The sequence below is a fragment of the Lactuca sativa genome, chromosome 8 (assembly GCF_002870075.4).
Source record: "Lactuca sativa cultivar Salinas chromosome 8, Lsat_Salinas_v11, whole genome shotgun sequence".
Lineage (NCBI taxonomy): Eukaryota > Viridiplantae > Streptophyta > Magnoliopsida > Asterales > Asteraceae > Lactuca > Lactuca sativa.
Window position 1 is genome coordinate 68,247,626 of NC_056630.2, and position 17,524 is coordinate 68,265,149.

The window sequence follows — 17,524 nt, forward strand, 5'->3', positions numbered from 1 at the left end:
ACATGTTGGTTAAAATAGTTTTGTTGGGTTGAAATACACATGTTTATATTATGTATAGTTATCTGCGTTGTATCTGGTACAATTGCAGATTAAATGTTTTTCAAGTACTTCATCGGATTGTGGGAAGGGTTTGGCTTGACAGTACACACGCGTTGGCTTCATGATTTGAGATTTCTACATGTTTATTTCATATACTCTAATTCAGGTTTTTGGAACTTAATTTATTAAGCATGGTTTTATTTATCTTGAATGAATGATTAATTGAAATGTTATCTTTTAAAAATTGAATATTTTTGTTGGAAAATGAGACGTTGCGACTGGTTACATTTATAAAAGACTAAATGAATTAAGGGAGAATGAGAGGTCGTATGAGTTCTTAACGGGAGTCGATGATATGCTCTCAACAATTAGAACTTATATTCTTACGTTAAAACCGATGCCCACATTAGGATCTACACATCACCTTGTTGTAGAAGATAGAAAACAGAGGCTATACCAGCCACCAGGAGGCCAGTTAATGAGTTTTTTCCTTTCAAAGCTACATACAAAATTGGCATGAGGGGCCGCATGACCAAGCCACTTCACAAAACAAAGGAACAGTGATCTACAAAGTTAGAGAAGTGATGAAATTGCATAATGTAATTTTGAGGAAAACCAACCACAACAAGGAAGGGTGTTTGAAGAAGGGAAGATACCCATAAATGTGGTCTAGAAAGAGAAAAGAAAGAAATGGGAATTACCAGGCATCTTGGATTGAAGTTGCATCAAGCTACGTGTACTAGTTGACTAACGAGCAATATAAGAAACTGCTTAAGCATTTTTTGAAAGGCAAAAAAGGAACAAACGACAACACAAATTAAATTACAAACATGGATGGTAAGAAAGGCCGAAATAGACCCTTTTTCGTTGACATAGGTGCAATTGAAAACATAACTCGTGATCACAATTTACTTGAAAATAAAGTAGATTGTGACCATGAGGTTGCAGTCACCATATCCAACGGTGAATTTATTCGTGTTGAAACAAAAATGAGTTGCAATTTACCTAATGGAATAAGGATCGAGAAAGTCCTGTACATTATGAAATTTAAATGTAATATGTTCTTTGTTAGTCGCTTGACCAAATAGATTAACTTTTTAGTAACATTCTTCCTTGATTTTTGTATTATACATGATTTACATGCGAGGAACTTGATTGGCATCGGTAAATACAATCAAGGACTCGATCAAATGGACTCAGTGGGAGGACATATGATGGTAAACACTTTAAATAGGTTGTACAAGGTAAATAGTGAGGGAAAACATAAGGCCCTTTTTTGTCCATTACCTTAAATAGTGAGGGAAAACACTTTAAATAGGTTGTACAAGGTAACAAATGGAAAAAAAGAAAATAAAACATGCAAAAGGATATAAAGACACTCGAAGAAAATGGAACGTGGATACTTGTAAACTTACCTAAATGTAAGAGGGATATTTATTTAAAGTAGGTTTATAAAATAAAGTATAAACCACACTGTAAGATTGATAGGTACAAGGCACATTTAGTGGCAAAAAGGTTCATTCAAATGAAGGGGGTTGATTTTCACGAGACTTTTGCACTAATAGCCAAACTAGTTAAGTACATAATTTATTTAAAGTCGCCACAAAAAGGATTTGATTATTCACCAACTCAATGTTAACAATGCTTTCTTGCATTGTGATCTTAGTGAAGAAGTTTAAATGAAGATTTTGGAAAGATTTGCAGCAAAAGAAAAAACTAGAGTTTGTATATTGAGAAAGTCACTTTATAGGCTTTAACAAGCATCTCGTAATTGGTACGAAAAGTTCAGAATGCCATTAACAAATCTCAGTTTTGAACAACTACATGTAGATGCCTTGTTGTTCATATACAAAAAGGGAATGTTTTTGCTACAAACGTAATTTATGTGGATGATGTGATAGTTGTTTGGAATGACATGACAAAAATAATCGAAACAAAATCTAGCTTGATAAGAGGTTAAGCATTAAAAACCTAAGGTGGTTGAAGTATTTCCCAGACATCGAGGTGCTATGAATTCCTCATGGGCTAGTCCCAAGTCAATGGAAGTATACCCTTGACATTCTATACGATAGTGGGATGCAATGGTGTAGACCCAACCATTTTCCAATGGAGCAAATCTTGAAATTAAATCAGTGTGATGAAAGCCCACAAATTGAAGCATATCAATATCCTCGTCTTGTAGGGATGTTACTTTATCTTCAGGCTATCAGGCCTGATATTGCATATGTGATAAACATGTTAAGTCAAGTTGTGTCAGATCCCCGAGTGGTGCATATAGATGATGTTGTAACAATGTTATGTTATCTCAATACAACTCCAAGTCAAGGAATCTTCATATTGAAAGAGGGCAGATTAAGTTTGGTTGCATATTGTGAGGCAGACTAGCGAGGTTGTGCATATACAAGGCGTTCACGAATAGGATATTTACTTTTGTTAGGAGGAATACCAATGTGCTTCGGGTGGAGTGGGGTGTGTGGCGAAATATCGCTCAATGAAAACTACTCTTAGTGAATTTTTGTGGGCTACTCTTAATGAAATATTATGGGTATACGTTGGTTACTGAATACATTGCAGGAAACTCCACTTGGACCTACACCACTTTGTTATGATAATGAGGCACCTAGGCAGCTAAACACATTGCCAATAACCCAGTTTTTCACGAACAAACTAAAAATGTGGAAGTTGAATGTTATCATGTTCAAGAAAGGATTGAGTCTCAAGAAATTCAACGTATATATGTTTATACAATTATACGAAGTTTCAAGTGGCATACATGTTTACAAAAACATTAGGCAGGTGAAGATTACAAAGTTTACTTTTCAAGTTGGGCATTCGAGATTTATACGCTCCAACTTGAGCAGTAGAAGATTTTGTATTTATCCTTCGTATTTGTGGTTTATCTTTTCCCTAGCATACGGAAGCTTGTTGTACTTAGATTATTTATACCATGGGTTGGTTAATGAAGAATAACTCTTTTTTGATGAGTTGATCACTAAATTTCTATATATTGCGGCCGCTAAAACGCAAATCTTAAACGATTTCTACAAATGCACACCTAGAAACCAACTATCTTTACTCATTTCAAATATTTTCTTTTGTTTTGTTTTGTTCAAACATAAAGATACACCTTTCCCACCAAACCGTCTCGGTTTAAAAAAGTTCTTAAGCTTATGAGACTTTAAAAACATTAGTATTCAGTACAATAATAATTTATCAATGTACATATCATAATATTTTATTGGCATATTAATGTATTATATTATTAGAGACATGACCTACCCATGTGGAGAAATAACATACACAACTTTTTATATATATTTCATGTTTCACTTTTGAATTTAGGACCCCTAACTTGACTTCAGTTTCTGACATGTGTTTTAATTGTATGCTTTATATGTTTCCAATTAAATGACATTTAACATTTTATGTTTGTCTAAAATTAATAAATTTTCTTTATATTATATAGGAATATAGAAAAGGTAAAATACAAAAGCATAACCTATTTTTTTCCACTTTGTTAAGATAATTGTTCAACTTTTTCGGTCTAAACATTTGTATCTTCGTGACTTATTTCGGCGAGTTTATACTATTTAAACTTTTAAAAGGCTTAAGGTTTAAATATTTATATTTTACTTGCTTTTTTAAAATTAAAATCATTTTTTTATAATGACTTAAAAGGGTAGTATATTTTTTGATTTGTACATATTTGGTAACTGAATTTTTTTCGTCAAGATTTACCCCTTCAATTTGTTAAACTATATACATTCAGTCTTTATGACCGGTTACTCCATGTTAGCCGAGAAAAATGACTTAATAGGCTAATATACTTCTCATTTTATACACATTTAGTCCTTATTATTTTTATACACATTTAGTTCTTAATATTTTTTGTTTCAAAATGAGTCATTTTTTGTTTTTGTACTCATTCAGTACTTATGAATGATTTCATTAGATTTTTCTCATGACATCTTACGTGGGACTATTCATGATGATGTGTTTGGCGATGTTAATGCTTATATGTATCGTGATCTCGACTGTTTGGTAGCGTAGGTCTTATGGATTGACGTAGGTCTTGTCTTATGAATGTTGTAAATTCTTCATACGATATTAGATTTTAGCAATCTTTATATCCATATTTTCGTTTTTTGAGTCTACTACAACTTTCATTAAGATTACTCCCGTTAAAATGTAACATATTTTTACTTATGATTTTATAAAAAAAAATATACATACATGCATTCATAAAAAACGTATGGATATAAATATCGTAAGTAAAAATATATTACTTTTTAATGGAAGTAATCTAAACGAAAGTTGTAATACACTAAAATAAAAACGTATGGATATAAAGATCCTTAAAATTTGAGATTGTATGAAGTTATGGCGTTCAAAACACATGACCTAAGCAACCAAGTAGTTGAGATCACGATGTACATAAGCATCAAAAACCCTAAACACCTCATTAATGATTGTCTCAGGTAAGATGTCGTGAGAAAAAACTTTGCGAAATCATTCATAAGTATTGAATGAGTCCAAAAGCAAAAATAACTTATTTTGAAAAAAAAATGACTAAATGTGTAAAAGTGAGAAACATATTATCCTATTAAATCATTTTTATCGGTTAACCTAGAGTAGTCAGTCATACGGACTGAATGTGTACAGTTTAACAAGTCGAATGAGTAAATATGGATGAAAAAACCCAGTGATCAAATGTGTATAAATAAAAAATATATTACTCTTTCAAGTAATTATCTTTTTTTTCTTTATGACTTATTGTTGGTTCAAGAAATTATCACGACATGATGCTATTTTTTTTTTCTCAAAAGTCATCTAACTTTAACATATTTTCATCGCTACAATAATTTTTTGTATTATTTTTATTTTTGTTAAAACTGGTATTATTTTGTTAATTTTTTTTAAATACGATATTTTGTTATATTTTTTTGGAACTAACGAAAATATACTGAACAACTACATATGAAGCAATGAGGCAGAGCAAAAAACAAACTACAAAGTTTTACAAGACATTACAAAACACTAAAAAGAGAACAAACCCAATCTGTCCATTTACAATCCTCTTTTCTTTCTCTATGCTTAACCAAATTAAACTTTACCGTAATAATATTATATGTTAGTTTTGAAGCATTAGTTTTCACATTGTTGAAATCCTTATCATTTCTCGCCTTCCAAGTGCACCAAATATATTCATAAAGAATAGCCCATAGGATTTTCGGTTTTTAGGTCAATTAACCGAAGCAACAACGAACTTTAAAAGATCCCCTACCTTTTGAAATTGAGGCGACGTGATGTTGCACTAATTCAAAATCCAACTCTAGGACTCACGAACAAGGGGACAACTAACAAGAAAATGGTCGGTTTCATCCTACCCGACATCGCAGAAATGGCAAGAAGAGATAGGGACCGAAATACCCCTCCTCAAAAGATCATTAACAGATGGAGTTATGCCAATGTAGGCATGTGACACCAACCCTTTAACTTTTATTGGGACTAGATTAAGCCAAACTGCTAAGTTGTTCACCTGTTTTTTCACCTTTAATTCAATTAAGGCCCTTAAATCACTTACATAAAGAGAACCAACAATGGACAACTTCAAGTTCCAAGTATCAGGGGAATTGTTAACAGAAATCGAGCTTATATGCCTAAATAATTGCACCAACTTAGGTGTTGTTTGTTTTTTCGAAGCGAAAATGCCTGAAGTATGCGAACCACCTCTACAACCCTCTGTAGAAGAAGAGGTGGACCAAACGGTTGCAACATGTAATAAAAAGTATGTTTCTTTTTTCACGTCTGCAGACTGCTGCAATAAGTTAAAGTAAGGTGTGAAGAGGTTTGAAGCAGATGGTCTAGTGTTGCGCTACGCAACACACGCGCATCAGTTTTTAAGTTTGAATTCTTATGAAAAACAAACATCTGCGAATGGCCAAGTGTTGCACGGTGCAACAATAAGTTGTCAGAAATGGGTTTTTAGAAAAAAGAAACAACACCATAGTGACCTCCAAGTTTTCATTGGGCCCTTTTTCCATCTCCCTTACAATTCATCATGAGAAATCCACTCATTAATATAAAAAAATTCTTTTATGAAGTTCGAAAATAAGAGGAAAATGAGAGGCCAAAGAACCAAGACCGGTTCAAAGGAGAACACACTTAGTGGGGCGTCAAGGGTAGCAACCTAGATTTAGGTGTGTGTATCCTATCTGGATATTTGTGAGGGCCTTATAGGTTGAAACACACCTAAAGGGCAAAGAGCTTAAGCCAATAGCGACGCAGAATGTTTTTTCTAGAACACCATTTACGACATGGTTCATGGACACTAAGGTGTTCGAGGACTGGACTGATATTGGTGTAGTGACGACGCTGGATCAAATTTCACGTTCGAGTGGGAAGTTTATAGTGATAGGAAACAATGACAAGTACCACTCTCGAACGACAACGTGCATACTTGTATGTGCAATGTCAAATTAGCGAACGCAGCGAACCGGGAGCAATGTTACTAGTGAAATTCGCACCTCACTTAGTACATTGGGTTGAGCCGGTTACGTTAGTAGTGAATGAGGTTTTTACCTCTTGGGTTAGTGATGGACCCATTGGGGTAAGGTTGGGCTAGTCCCTTAGTAGTGAATGGTTTTTGCCTTCAGGTTAGTGATGGACCCTGTATATGGGGTATTTATCTTACGAGTTAGTGATTGACTCATGTATGGGGTGTATATCGTATGAGTTAGTGATGGACTCATGTGTGGACGCATGGCTAGATTAGGAATAATTAATATTTATCTAATATAAAAAGATAAATAACAACGGTAGACCCTAATGATACTCTAGTGATGAACATGCGATTTTTGTGATGTATATGATGCATGCGATGTATGTGATGCATGTGGTGTATGTGATGTTATGCTATGTGTGTAACACCCCGACTCCCAGGTATAAGTTTTAAATCATTATGTACATGTTTATGGACCTACTCGACGAGTTGGTTTCCCCAACTCGTCGTGTAGATGTGGGTTAACCCGCACAGATTATTGGACCTACTCGACGAGTCGGAGTGCCCTGACTCGACGAGTAGGAGCTCCTTATGAAAACCTTAATTTTTAGGGTTTGCATGCTATTTAAAGAACCTTGACTCCTCTCCCCAGCCTCCCTTACCAACCTATCCTCTAGAAACAAACCCTAGCAAGCTAACTCTCCATATTTAAGTGTGTGAGGCTAAAAGAGTGTGTTTTGGTGCATTTATTGAAGAGATTTGAAGACTTAGAAGCTTGGAACGAGAAGGAGCATGTAGATCCAGCATCTACTTCATTTTGGCATTCATTTGAAGGTAAAAAGTCTTTACCTTGGCTTTCCATTTCTTAGATCTTCTCTCATGCATGAATATAGTCATTATGGGGCAAAATGGGGTCATTCTTGGATTTGAACTTGTCCAGAAGATATGGTCTCAAATCTGGACTCCTCTAGGTCTCAAATTCATAAAGTAATTAACTTTATCTAGTATTAACCCCTCACCATGACCTAAACCTCTTTCTAGACTTGCTTTTGGTATTCTAAGCCTTTAAGAACTTGCATGCACGTAAAATTTGCAATTTTATGTGAAATCTGTGCCTTAGGAAGCAAGATCTACAAGTTGGAGCTTTGGAGCAGCTTAAAAACGTCTGAATGGGAAATGGACTGAAGGGACCCGACGAGTTGCATGGTCAACTCGACGAGTCCGATTAAGATTGATCGTTTTTGGTTTATGCATGGACTCGGCGAGTCAGTGAGACGACTCAATGAGTCAGTTAGGGTTTTCCCGAATTTTGGAAACGCATAGGCTCGACGAGTTACCTGGAAACTCGGTGACTCAACTAGGGTTTTCACGACTTCTCGAGTTCTGGAAGGACTCGACGAGTCAGTGAGCTGCACTCAACGAGTTGGGTCAACATGGACTGTTGACCTTGACCGTTGACTTTAACTTTGACCAAGGGTTGACCAGTTTGATTTCTGGGAGGTATTTTAGTGAATCGAGAATTTATGGAAGTGGTTTTATGGTGAATATAGGTGGTGGAGTTCGTGGTTGTGATTCGAGAGTTTCACCTTATAGCTACAGTTCAACATTTGTGAGGTGAGTTATCCTCACTATACTAAGGGGTCTAAGGCACCAAGGTCGGCCCATTGGATTGATATCATAGTAGTTATTGATATGTTGGGTATGTGTTAGATATGCATGTTAGTTCGATATGCTAGTTTGGTAGATCTGTAGGAATACTTGTGACACTGTATGATTATTTGTACGTATATTATCCATTACACGTCGACATGTTATGTGGGTAGGGTCAATGTTGCAAAACTCGGCTGATTTCTTGGAATTGGCCCTCCACCGAGGTAAGTAATTTGAACTCGGCAAAAAAACTCGGATTAAGTCAAACTCGGTCAAAAATCGGTGAAAATTGGTCAAAAATCGGTCAAAATCTCTCTATTTCGGGCCAACTCGGTATTACTTGGTCTTACTAGGACCTACTCGGGCCTACTCGGTCAAAGTCGGCCAACTCGGTCAAAATCGGTCAAACTCGGTCAAAGGGTCAAAATTGTCATAAAAAGAGAAAAAAATCAAGAATTTCAAGATTAATATATATAATACACTTAATGATTTATTATTTAACACACACATGTGATTATTACTACATATATATCTTAAATTTTTCAGTAATTATTTATGAACTGAGACATTTGTGTGTATTTCAGTTTTTATGTATTCCCATGTATCGAATTTTGTTATATATTTCAATCAAATTATGATTTTACCTTATGATTTTGACATATATAATTTTCCTAAAAATATTTCTACATGAATTACCGAATCCGAGTACTCCCCGAGTACTCCCGAGTACTTGCTACTCCCCAGTCGCCCGAGTAGGTACCAAGTAGCGAGTTCTACAACCTTGGGTAGGTTTGAGGTTGCACTGCTCCGTGCGGTGACCAACAAATCTTGGAGTATGCCAGATGTGAGCTGAGAGCTAGGAAGGGCATGCTAGACTCATACTGAGGACTCCTAAGCATTACAAATGCGAGCTGAGGATTAGGAGAGCGTACCAGACTGACACCGAGGGATAATCATTTCATTATAGTCCTAGGACTGAGGGAGCAAGCCAGAAATGAGTTGTGGGCCTATAAGGAAAGCCAGAATTATACTGTGCGCTCAGGGGTAATCCAGTCTGTAGAGTTGTGGACCCATTACATGCTGTTATTATGTGTACTATTTGTTATGTATTGGTATTTTAGGGGAACTCACTAAGCTTCGGGCTTACAGTTTCAGTTTTGGTTTCAGGTACCTTGGATGACCGCGAGAAGGAGAAAGCGTGATCGTACAGCTCCTTAAATTTTATGATTTTGATTTATGGGATATTCTAACATGAAACTATTTTGAAAACACATTGTAATAATTAATGGTTTTTAATTGGTTGGAAAAGTTTTAAATTGGCTTGATTTTTATGGGTGTTACAATGTGTTTTCCAATCATTGTACTTATGGTTGACTCACTTAGTATTTTCCGAAATTTTTTTGTGCTTGTTGATGCTTTGCATTGGTACATGTAGCATAGTTTTTTTTGGCTCGGTGAGGATGGGACTTTCGGGTAGTTAGATTCCAGTTTACGTGTTAGTATTGATATCATTTGGACATGTCATTGAGTTTTCTTAACACTTGTTTTTGAGAACTTGTTTTGATTTGGTTTACGAACTTTATTTTGATGAATGATGCTTTTGGTAATAAAAGTAACATTGGCGATGTTTTCATAAAATTCAAAATAAGACTTCTACTAACATATTATTTGAAATAAATGTTTTAAAAATAAAAAAAAATGGGTGAAAAATCACGATGTTACAAGAGTGTTGGAACCAGAACCAACATTTACAAATATAAAGGAAGACAAACTGATACCAATTTTTTGCAGCCCTATTATAATATGAACGATGTTAAACCACGTTGTAACACCCGTTTCTCAGAATAGATCAGTGGATGGTATAAAAGGAGTCAAAGGCATGGGTTTTGAGGAAAACCATATGCCACGACGTAACATTATGGGTGTCACGATGTGGGATCCCAAATGAAGAACATGTAGGCAAATTGTCACACCCCAAAACCGGAACGGCAGAAACGTTCAGGGGTGGAGGACGTTATGTTTAGTATCACAAGATATGTATATGGTAAACAAGTAATGAACAACCATTTCATTTCGAAAGAAAGTGTTTACAATGTGTGTGTTCACAAAACATATAATTCATACACAAATAACAAAACAAGATTTGAAGCTATAATGCTTCATCTTCTGAATCCCCAGCACGAGCACCTGTCTAATAGTCTCCTGAGAATACAAGTTATTTGAAAGAGTTGATCAGCAATTAAGCTGGTGAGTTCATAAGATTTTAGTGATGTGAGTAAGCTGTAAAATGTTGTTGAAAATGTCTATGTAAAAGCGGTGTAAGCTATAAGTTCTGTTTTGAAAAGTTCGCCTGTTCCTCTAGAAAATCCTATATTTCCTACTTGAATGAAGGTTAAGTAAAATGACACTACAAGCCTTTCTATGGGTACTAAGTGGGTACAAGTTATATAAGGCTCAGAGTAAACAACCAATCGATTGTGCACATTTGCCCTAAGCTCACAACCCAACGAGGAATAGAAAGTAAGGCAGATAGCACACATCCCATTGGTTGTTAGATCGTTGTCGTATATAACCATGGTGTATTCACTTTTTATTAATGGAGTTAATTGTAATGGTTCCTTTATATCTAATGAAAAGTTCTTTAAGAAAACTTATATTTCTTATACTAAAATAATGACCACAGTGACTACTTTTATAATAGCTTAGTTTATACTGCTATATATAATCTGATATCGGATAGAAGGTTAATTGAGTAATTCTGCCCTAATCCCACAACCCAACGAGGAACAGGAAGTAAGGAAGAAAACACACATTTAACTACCTATTGGATATTAGTTTTATATATAAACATGGTGTATAAACTAAGGTATTATAGAACTACTCACCTAAAGTCTTTAAAAATTGTACCGGTTTAATAAAATGTATTAAACCCTTTACTGGGAAATTTCTAGTTTTGTATGCCAAAAGTACTGACTTTGGAAAGTATGTTTTGTACTAGAAAAATTGTGCTTTGACTCTATGTCCTATAACCTGACCCATACCTGTTACCCTTATGATGTCTTAATGTATACTAAGCATACATGTATATAGAATCGGGTAGATAATAGATTGGGTGAATCTGTTCGAAGCCCACAACCCAACGAGGAACAGGAAATGAAGCAGAGAGCACACATCCTATTAGCTACCGGAACCTATTGGTATATATGTATCCTGTGATGTATACATTAAGGAATCATAAGAGTAGCATTATGGTCCTAACTTTTAATCGTAGCCTTCTACCAAGGCATCTTCTGATATGTTCTAGACTCGACTGTTTTGAAAGTAGCCTTCTACCAAGACCCGACTATACGACTATTATTATTATTCTAATCTACCTCATCGATCATGTGAATATGCCACATTGTAAAGGTATTAATAATATATTATCTGGAGTTTTATATCCTTTTGTAATTGTCGTAAGTACTGTAGTATTTGTAATAAGTGACTACTTCGTACTAATTTGCCTTAATTGAGGGTTAAGGCATAATGTGATGGCTAGATCCCATGCTAAACGCTCCCTGTCAAGAGATTATGGGAACCAAACGCGATCCCTGCAATGATTGCAAGCCGCGAACATCCACATTACTATGATCACGTATGCCCAATATAACTATAAAAGAGTTTTGAAATGTTTTGACAGCTTATAAATAATATAAGTAACATTTTGAAAGATGTTTGCAACAAACAATTACACAATTATCATTGTGTTCAACTTGTATTCCCCCCTTAAAATAGTTAAAACAGTTAAAAGATTCATTACGGGGTATGAACTCACATGATGTGGGTGATTCAAACGGGTATGCGCGTAAGGATGAGAAGTTCCACGAATGAAGTCCCGAGACACAATAAGTCCTAAATGACATATAAGGACACATATTGACATGAATATAGTGTTCATAAACATTTATATGAAAGGAAACACCTTCCGGGACTAAGAAACACCTTGGTCAAGTGTTGGAATCACATGTGATTCATCAAAGGGAAGTGAAATGGCACTAAAAGGTGTTTACAGTTTTGTAACCATTACCTTTGGAGTTTACGGTCGTAAAACCATGAGTTTACGGCCGTAAACTCATGTTTTCTTGACCATTTTGGGTTTTGAAGTCTTACAAGTTGAAGATCAAGAAGGAAAATTCGGATGCTACTTGAGAGGATTTGAGTTTGGATCTTGAAATTGTGAAAAAGTGATAAAAATAACCAAGTCTTACTTATATAGTCATTAGGGTTTACGGCTCTAATACCATTTGGGACGTAAACTCCAAAATCTTGGGGTTTTTGGAACCTAATTGATGTACAATAAACACTAGGGCATCCTCTCTCCAGTTATCTCTTGAAGTACTAACTTTAAATCACTCAAACTTATTCCAAAAAGCTTGAAAGTTAGCAGAAACAGTTTTGACTTCAATTGAAGTGGATGGTTGTACAGAATAGAAATTTTTGGGTTGTCACACAAATCCAATTTAGACTTCAGCTAGTTACGAGAAACATCATATGATCGGTCGAACTAGCCCTTAAAGAGAAAGTGCGACAGGTAGTTCGACTTTCGATTTTGACCTCAAGGTCCAAGAGAGTTACAACACGAGTATGCGAAGATTGTTAGTTTCTATTTCGTTGTGAGAGAAATAGAAGAAAGAAGTCTTCTGTTAGAATACTCATAAGGTAAGAGTTTCTTGGAATACTTCTCAAGGAAAGGTTGGTATTTCCTCCCGAGCTACGGATCAGATTTAGGAAATTTCCGAATTCCCAAGTACAACTCAAATAGTTAAGAGAACCATCTAGGTTCGTACCTTCATGGATGAAGGATATATTCTTGCAGTAGGGGATTAGGAACACAATAGGCAACATGGTTTTCCATAGATAGGGTTGAGTACTCAAGACATACACCATACTTAGGGATTTGATTTCATCCATAGTAAAAAAAATTAGTTAACACATGCCAAATGATTTTATTCGTAGGATCAACGTCAAGGGAGAGAATGTTTTCGTAAGTACAATTAGAAACCCATAGGAGGAGACCATTCGAAAAGGACTATGCCCATTAAGCATATGGTAATACTTCAGTCTTACTTTAGGCATCAGGAAAGAGTACGTGTTTAGTTTAGTTATTCATTTAGTCGATAAGTATAAGAATTAATAGAAAACTAGGATCGAATTCTATGTTCATATGGTAATACTTTAGTGTCATCAGTGTATTAATGTGTCGTCTCTGATTTAAGTATACTTTTCAGAGTTAGATTTTGCAAGATCAAGACGCAAATAATCAAACATATCGACCTTTTCATTAGAGGAGTAATTAACAAATTTATTAACCTAATATATGTAAGAGGAGTTCCAATCGTGTATCTTTGAATCCCTTGTAGCTTAAGAGAGATCAACATTGAATGTGCTGGAGTTGCTATCAAATTCTTCAGTGTGAGAATCATTGATGCGAACCATTAAACACTTTTTTATCCCTTCATCTTTAGATGACTTTTCTCCATCATAAGCTACTATTAGTGTGTTCATCATCTCTTGAGCAGATTCCTAGTTTTGAACTAGACGATAAATGTGTTAGGGAAGAGAATTTCGAATGGCATCCCTCGCTTTCACATCTAGACTAATAAGTCTTTTATCTTCTTCATCATAGCTTGCCTTAGGATTCTGCTTCAATCCAACAGTGGGAGCCTTATTAATCATGGATAGGTACATAGGACTGTGTGGACCATTATTGACGATGTCGAGCATGTCACAGTCGATAGTTTCAAGAACAACCAAAGCTTTGGTCTTCCACATGGAAAAATTATTACCATCGAACAATGGAATTTTGTTTGTTGCTGAGGATTTAGGATGGTATTGGGATGAAGAAAACATGATATTTTGAATGTATCAGAAAACCTGCTCTGATCCCACGTGTTGGTTTGTTGATCGGATATAAACAACAAAGTTATCACAAAGATGTTTTCAATTTTCACTAAGAAATGATTCTCATAAAGAGAATCAGCACAAAGAGGATATTAGGGATACCAACAACTACTATTACTATAGTTACAAAATACAAAGTAAATACACTAGAACTAGTGATCACACGCTGAGGCTGGTATCGATGATGTGTGATGGCGTTGGCGTTGGGAACTGGCGGTCAGCGTGTCTTAGTACTTGACTCATTAGATTATAAGGTTCGACCTTACATCGTTTTTAATGTACTTTAGTTTTAAATATACTTGTTTATTTAAGGGTGAAATCATGTAATGTTTATCCTTCTTTAAGGTGAAATCATGTAATGTTGATCATTCTTTTGAATTTTTTGTTTATAAGGTTACCAAGTTGAAAAATTTTCAAATTATAATTTATTTTCAACGGAGGTGGTGATGTACACAGACCATTTTTAAATTTATAACCTAACGAAACTTATCTACTAATGCACTTATAGGCAGTGTACCTAGCCAATTTATAATATAGAAAAGTAAGTCGGATGTCGATCTCAAGAAAAGATATTTAGTTTAATAAAATAAATACTAAAATTAATCTAAGAAAAACAACTAGGGGGGGGGGGGGTATCTGATTTTGAAAGTTTAGATTAACTTAATTTACTCAAATAACTAAACAACTAACTAAATACGATCGTAATAAAGAAAATAAAGACATTTCCATTTAGTTTTGAATCCCCCTTTTTCCTATGGTTAGTTTAATGACATGGATTAACTTTAATTGGTTATCAATATAAAAGTTATTAGAAGTCTTGTTTTGATCTCCTAACATTTTCATCAATTTATGAACTACTATGCAATGGTCTTACACAAGCGGACACTTAATTGATGATTCAAGATTAGTGGGCTAAGTAAGATATATCTAAGATTAATTATCTTTCATCTAGACAAATAACCAAACACAATTTTGATCCAATTATGTTCTCTAGCACATTTAAAGTTATTATCTTTATTAACTGTTCTAAGATTTTGTCCATCACTAGCTCTAAAGATTGAAGGTTCATAAAAAAAATAGGTGAACAATTTTATGCAATTAAAGTGATCATTAAACTATACTAAACTTGAAATCTAAGCAAAAAAGATTAAAAATTTAACATACTAGGATTTTATATATCAAACACAAGCTAAACCAACTTTATAAATCCATGAAAAGTATAAATTAACACATAGTATTAGGGTTCATCATTACTAAACGAAAGCCTAATGATTTAGCTCATAATCGCAAAAAAGGAACATATAAACACATAGAAAATTAAGCTAGACATGATCAAATCTAAGAAAACTAAATGAATGATGTGAAATCTTGCTACAATCTCTTAATCTCTTGATCTCCAGCCCTCTCCTTCCTTCCAAGGGTCTTAAAACCGGTCTTCTAAATCTCTAGTATTATCCTCCGAGTCGATATAATAATCGATATAAATAGTTTCCTTAAAATCGGTCTTCACGTCGTGACCATAAGGGTGTCACAACGTGAACTCAATGTATATCCTGTATGTGCCAAGAAAACTATACTTCTCCGAGTACGAATCTTCTAGGACATGTGGTCACGGCGTGAAGAGTATAGTGACACGTCATGAACTTTATCTTTACGAATGACATCGAGATTCTTCTAATTGCCATGTCGTGGGAATCATTACTCTACGTCGTGGGAAATGTGTATATCTCGAATTTTTTTTCCTTTAAACTCCTAGCTTTAACTCAAGTCCTTCAAGTATCCAACTTTTGTCGATGTAAGCCCTTTTTCTTCAAGAATGTCATTTTTTTCTACAAAATATAATTTAACTTAATAAGTACCAAATATCTTTGCATTTTACCAAAATATAGATTTAAATGTATTAAAATGATGCCTAAAAATGTATATAAATATGGAAACATCACAATACCCCACAATTTTCTTTTGCTTGCCCTCAAGCAAATATTATTTTTAATAGATCACATAGAACCATGCCTACCAACATCAAACAAAACAAGTCTAATTGAACTCACTAATTACACATCACCTCAATGCATGCATTTTTATCTAAATCCTAATTACTTGCCAAACCCTAGATACTAACGATCATCATAAATGCTTCCATTTATTTTAAAGGAAATTCAATTTATGCATCCCTCCGAATCCATCCGTAGAAAACTTTCTTAACCTCAATGTAATTTTTAGTTAAGCTCTCAAGCATACATATGGTAAAATAACCTAGAACGAAAATTTATAATAAATAATAAGCCTTTGTCTTTGGCAAGTTTGCCTTATTCTTCAATGTCTTCAACTTGAACCTTCAATATTTGGAACTTTTGAACTTTTCTTCATAATTCTTAATCTTAATAATTTTTAAGCTCTTATTTACTCAATAAACTTGACAACTCTTTTTTTCTACTTTCTTTTTTTCTAAAGCTCACTTTTCTCACTCAAAACTAAATATACTAAAAAGAAAAACATATGCTTAACCAAGGGAACTTAACTTCAACCCTTATTGGTTCAAGGTATTAGTGTAGAGTGCAATTACTACATAAGCTCTCCTAAATACATTTCAGGTACACGATGCTAAACATTTTATGTCCTCCAACTACACAAGGTTGTATTTTTGTCTCACGATTTCACTAAGACTAGGAAGCCACACATACACTATAACATATTCACTCAACTAAATCTTAGAGTTCGCATCAAATCATCCTACATAACACTAGAAAACTAGCTGAATTGCAATAATATCAAATAATTTAAAAAATGACTAGATTTATTAGACTATTTTTGCAAGCCAATTAATTTTTTAATTTTTTAAATTTCTAGTATTTTTCTTAATTAATTTTATGCTTGAAATAATTTTTCGACCCCCTACCCACACTTATTTTATACAAGGCCCTCATTGTCTGCATAAACAATTAAAGTACATAAAAAGCAATACAAGGGAGAAAAAGGAACAAACTCCCCCGGGTAGTGGTGCCAAGACCAAATTTGATTGTGTTGGGAAAGCTTGAACATCTTTAATATTTTTCTTGAACTGGACTTCTGATGCTATTCGTAAATGTGTCGGATAAAAATGAACCAAAGTGTCACACCCCCGACCGAGGCAGCGGGACATGCCGGGTCGTGCGACTTAGTTCATGGATCACATTAAACTAAATATGTAACATAACTACAACAATAAACAAACAATAATTGTATTCCATCTTGAAGTTTGAATACAAGGTTATTACAAATGATAATGTATTACATGAATTGCCTTAAATAGGTAGGCAGATATAACAAAAACTAGAAAACCAGGTTGCCTAAAATCCATGACTATTTCGTCGTATAAAACGCTTGTTTAGTGATTCCATGAGAATACATGTA